Source organism: Odocoileus virginianus, chromosome 5 (genome assembly GCF_023699985.2).
Source record: "Odocoileus virginianus isolate 20LAN1187 ecotype Illinois chromosome 5, Ovbor_1.2, whole genome shotgun sequence".
NCBI lineage: Eukaryota > Metazoa > Chordata > Mammalia > Artiodactyla > Cervidae > Odocoileus > Odocoileus virginianus.
The window spans coordinates 78,639,539-78,645,666 of record NC_069678.1 but is presented as its reverse complement, the minus strand read 5'-3'; positions in this window follow the sequence as shown (position 1 = coordinate 78,645,666).

Genomic DNA, 6,128 nt, shown 5'->3' with positions numbered 1-6,128 from the left:
TGCATAATTACTACATTTACACTTATCTCGTCCCCTAGATTGCAAAGTCCCCATCACCTAGGAAGTTCCTTGGTCCATGTTGGGTGCTAAAAAAATGTAAGTAAAAGAATGAATGAATGAGTCAAAGAGCATCCTTACCAAAGGAAATCAAATATTCAAAATAGAGGTGGGGAAAATCATGACATAATTAGGAAACGAAAAGTAGTTTAAAATGTCTGAATTGGAGGGAAAACTGGGTAGGACCGCCGCTACTCCACATGGCTTCTCTGTGCTGCAAGCAAGCAAAAGGTACCCTTCCTTCTTGTATCTGAGACTCCTTACCAGGGCTCACAGGTGTGGCCAGAGCCCAAGCTGCATCATCTCTGCACCCACATGGCCCTTGGCCTAGTGCATTTGTGCAGGACCCCCACACATCTAGGAGTAGCAGCCCCACAATGTTGGGGAGTGATTGGGGAGGTAAGCGGGAGTTAGCCCAGGGAGGGGGAGCCCTACTGAACTTGGGACTTCATCATACTTGGATTATTGCACCAGTCAGAATACTGCTATCTCTTCTCAGTCTCTCCTCCTCTGATTCACCCTGTGCATGATGGTGAGAGTGACATTTGTAAAATGTAAATCTTGAGTCATTTACCTGCTTAAGATTCTTTGCAGACAGTGTTTCCTAGCTGGCATGAGGCTTTACCAAAACTGCCAGGAATAGTCCTGAGTTCAGTGCTTTGGCCCCTTTCTCTACCCGAGCCAGAGAAAGTACGGACTTGGAAGCCTGACCTTCTAAACCAAATCCCAGCTATGCCACTTGCCAACTACACAATATTGGGAAAGTTGCTAATCTCAGTCTTCATTTCCAGTCTACAAAATGCAGATGGTAATTGCAGCTACTTCATTGAGTTTTTGAAAGTTTTAAATGAGTTAATTAACATAAATTACTTAAAACAGAGCCTGGAGCAAAATTAAAGTCAATAAACAGTAGCTATTATTACTACTATTAGTAGCAAGTGCGACGAAGGCAGGACATGCTGTTAGAACAAAGCAAGATAGCAATTAATTCTGCCTAAGGAATCGGGAAAGGACATAATAGACAGCTTTTATTGGTACTGGACTTTGTAGGATGGATAGGAGTTTTTCTAGTAGTTCATACAAGATAGAGGGATAGTATGCACAAAGTTGGTAACATGCAAAAGTGCATGGTAGGTTCTGTTAAATAAGGATAATGTTTACTCATTTGCAAATACCAACCCTGTACATTTAATTTTCCCTTATAAATCATGTTTTGTTTCAGCCTCTCACCTCTAAGGCAGTTGAAGTTTATTGGCCAGGGCAGGAGGGAATGAGCATTTGGCTGCTGCGGCAGGGGATGTCACTGCCCCACACAGATCCCCTGTGCATGATTGCTGGGTGACTCCCACTGAAAGACTGCAACTCTGCTGAGGACTTCCTCCAGCTGCAGAAGAATACTCGGCCCTCTCCATAGAACAGGCTGGAAGTGCTGGGGAACTAACCACCCTTCAGCCAATGAGAAACAAGAATTGGTGGGTCACTGTGGAACCACCGGTTTCCTTGACCCCCTCCAGTGGGACAGCTCCGAGGCTTGTTCTAAACCATCTCCTGAGGCTCTCAGGGGGATTGAGCCCCAGTTGCTCACAGAGTCAAGGTGCTTATTACAACATCCTGAAGAGCTGCCTTTCCTTCCCTGTCTTATTTCACCACCCCCTGCTCTGTTGCCCCGAATCACCTCCTAAATTAACTGCTTGCCCGTGGTTTCCCGCTCTATTTCTGAGGTCAAACTAAGAGCGTCTTAGGGATTGAAGATCCTCAAGTCCCGGCTTAATTTTGCTACTTGCTTTGGGATGCTCCATACCTCAGCTTTTTCATCTTTAATGAGGAAGGTACAAGGGTTTGAATTCATTGAGATGAAATCTTGGGAGCCTTCTAATGCTGACACTGTATGCTTCTAATTTGATTTCACAGAGGTCTCCTCGGGGCGGGGAGGGCGGGGGGAGCAGAGGGGTGAGCGGTAGTGGAGAGTATCCAGGGGGAGCAAGTCACGTACCTTCACTTGAATAGAAACAGCACAAAGAGAAAAACTGACAAGTAGTTTTCAGAGAACTGAAATGTGATTGCCATGAGCAATAATAACATTAAGAAGCAGCTTTGGATGGTGAAAGGAAGATGTTTAAAAACAAGTAGGTGTTCTAAAAAATACCATGAAGAAGCTATTCTTTGAGTGATTTGCAATAGAGTTTACGTCCCAGAAGCACTCAATATGTGAGACTCTTAACTATGTCCCTGGGCGTGAGAGTTCACATTAGTTAGAAAGGGGTGGGAATTGCCATAAGCCCAGCAAAACGTTGTCAGTTTTTCATTAACCTAGAGCAAGCATCTCTCTCTAGACTTCCGGCCCTAACAGTAAGATGACTGTAATTTCTCCTTTTTTCCAGAGTGATAAGTTGGGAGAACTTTCAAATTTATCATATAAATATAAATCCTAGAGGCTTAAACTGAGGTAAATACAGTTTACTTTCATATTTCAAGATTAAATCTCAGCTTTCGCCAGGACTCACAAAGTAGAAATATCAGACTTTTTACTGTGATCTTGCATAAACTTTACAACTTTCACTTAAAGAGGAAAGGAAAAGCACCATTATATCTTCCCCTGAATAGAATGCAAAAGCCTCGGTCCATCTCTTAGTATAGTTCATATGTAAAGTTTAGAATAATATACGTCCAGAATGGAAAGGAACCTCAGAAGTCAGCCAGCCTAGCCCTCCCACCACCCTCTTCAGTCATGGTCAGGGTATCTCAGACAGCCTCCCTGACAGGCAAGTTCAGCCAGCATCTGCTTCAGTCAGTCAGTTCAGTCTCTCAGTTGTATTGGACTCTGTGACCCCATGGACTGCAGCATGCCAGGCTTCCCTGTCCATCACCAACTCCAGAGCTTGCTCAAACTCATGTCCATCGAGTTGGTGATGCCATTAGCATCTGCTTGCACACCCCCAATAAAGAGAAACTAACTACCCCCCTAACCCCCTGAAAACAGAGCAACCATCGTCAGATGACACCAATGATAAGCAATTCCTTTCTTTTGCTGCCTAAACTTTACATCCCCGAATTTCCACCATTTACATCATACATGTCACATAATTTGTGATAGTGTCACACAAATCATTTATGTTAAAATCACTCCACCACTCCCACTATTTGTGATCTATTCTTAAAGAAACAATTCACAAAACTGGGAATATCCTGTAAAACTTCACATTTATTTGGTCTTGGACGGGCAGTACACAAGGACTAAACATGCATACTCAATTGCTTCAGTTGTCTCTTTTCGACCCCACGGACTGTAGGTCATAGGTCACCAGGCTTCTCTGTCCATGGGATTAATCCCAGCAAGAATACTGGAGTGGGTTGCCATTTTCTCCTCCAGGGGATCTTCCCGACCCAGGGATCAAACCTGCATCTCCTGTATTGGCAGGTGGATTCTTTACCACTTGAGCCACCTGGGAAGCCCCACATACAGACTAATAAAATAGGTCATTTTCCAAAGGGAAAAAAAAAAAACCCTCACAACTATTGATATGAAAGTGCTTTTAGGAAAGAGCAGTTTCACATCAATCATCTCTTTTGGTTCTGAATCCCACTCTGGGATGTTGAATCATTTACAAATGAAGAAGCAACTGGGAAAGGTGAAGTGATGTTGCTGAGGCCTGACACTCAGTAGCTGTGGTGGCCTTTGAACCCAGAATTCTGCCCCCCACCTTCAGGCCTCTCCCCCTTACTCACATATACGGCATTCTTTGGGAATGCGACTCTAGGTTCTGGGCACGTGGAATGAATGGGCAAAATATCTTCAGTCCCAACAGAGGTCAATCTATTCATAACAGTAAGGCAGGCAAGTAAGGACTGCAGTAAGTTACTGCAGTCCATTGCAATAGGACAGAGATTAGAGGTAGGAACAAAATACTTCAGGAAAATAGAGAAAAAAGTAACAAATTCTTGGTAGAGTGGGTGGGAAGGGATTCACAGACTTGGATTTTGAAGGGTGAATAGAAATTTCCATGTGGAAAATGGAATGAATCCTATTTCCAAGCAGAAGAAACAGCACAAAGCTAGACAAACAGGGAAAAGGGTAAGGTATGCTTGGAGTATACTGAGGTACTTAGTGTGGCTGAAGCATCCAGTGTGTAGAATAAAGCAAATCAGCTAGGAGAGTTAGACAGATGTCATCCTAAGGACATGAATGTCATTATGAATTGGGTGCAGTGATGTAGCCAAAAATGGACAGGGTCAGAGAGGGAGAGTGGGATTCCCAGGTGGCTTAGCAGTAAAGAATCCAGCTGCTAATGCAGGAGATGAAGGTTCGATCCCTGAGTCAGGAAGATTCCCTGGAGGAGGAAATGGCAATCCACTCCAGTATTTTTGCCTGGGAAAATCCCAAGGACAGTGGCATCTAGCAGGTTACACTCCATGGGGTCACAAAGAGTCAGACAAGGCTGAGTGACTGAGCATGCATGCAGGGAGGGTGAATGAATAAAGGCAATGAATATAACTGGGGAGCCTCTTTTGTTTTAGAAAGGTCATTATCAACACAGAAAGAGAACACAGAAAGGGAATAAAGGATCAGAAGCTGTTGAGGGAGGGAAATTTATGAGGTGAGTGCAGTATTATTGAAAATAATGAAGATGAATGGACAAAAATAATATGCTGTATACACACCCTGGAACACTATTAAGCCATAAAAAGGTATGGAATTCTGATGTATGCGGTAATGTGGATGGACCTTGAAAATATTATGCTTAGTGACATAAGCCAGACACAGAGGAAGACAAAAGATGATTCCACTTACACTAAGTACATAGAAGAGGCAAATTCAGAGACACAATGTAAAATACAGGCTACAGGGTTGGGGGAGAGGCAGGAATGGGGAGCTATTACTAATGAGTAGAGTTTATGTTGGGGAAGATGAAAGTCTGGGCATAGATAGTGCGATGGGTACAGGATGTGAATGTATAGAATGCCACTGAACTGTACACTTAAACACGGTTAAACTCAGGTTAAAAAATTTACAGTTAAAACAATAAGGGTTGGTGGTTGTATAGAAATATACTGAAGCAAATATAATAAAATGATGGGTTTAGATCTGAGCCCACTGATGCTGAGGTATCTGTGGGATGGCCCACTAGGACCGCCAAAGAGCTTTTTAGTATCTGTGGGTCTGGAGCTTGGTGGAGGGATCAGGGCTTAAAACATCCTTCAAATTCTTGCCTGGGAAAAATGGAACCTGCCTCATAGAACTACTATCAGAACTGTGCTTCTGTGTTGGGGGTAGGCGTGCTGCCCAGTTGTGTAAAATAATTGAGGACAGTGAGTTACTTGAAACTTTTATTTTGTGGGTACAATGAAGAAAGGGAGCAGGTGGGGCCTCTCTGTCCAGTCAGGCTTCTGGGAACTGGTGGCTTCACATATGTTATAACAGACCACGGAGGGGGGGGGAGACAAGGACAGTGTTTATTGCCCAGCTGCTGGCGGTTCCTGGGGCAGGCAGCCCCAGCCAGCAGGGATGACCTCTGCTACAGACCACCCTGCCTGGAGTCCCACCCTTCTGAGGGCAGCCTGTCAGTGACTAATAAGTATAAAGTCCCAGACATTTCAGCCATGTCAGCCTAACATGAAACAACTCTGATGGGTCATTTTGTTCCAGAGCCCCCACCCAGTGGGGTGGGCCAAAGCTGCTAGCACATCTACATCACAACTTAACCATCCTTCCCATCCACTAGAATAGTCCAGGGTGCCCCCTCACAAACATCCTGCATGCTAAACTGCAGTCTCTGAGTCTGAACCTCACCTGTGACAAAGGACTAAACAGCTACCAGCTTTTTTGACTTTACCTAGAGTAGTCATCCCAAACTGTGCTGACTGGACCCCTTAAGGCAGTCCCAAACTCTGGATTCTCCATATGGACTGGCGAGTAGCTAATGGCTATTTTCTGTTTCATGAGATAGAGTGTTAACAGGCTTCAATTAATCCACTTGGACAACTAACAAAAAGACTATGTGTTCAGCAAATAATTCCATCCTGGCTACCCCAAAGCCCTCCTATAACAAAAGTCATTAAACCGTAATGTGTTT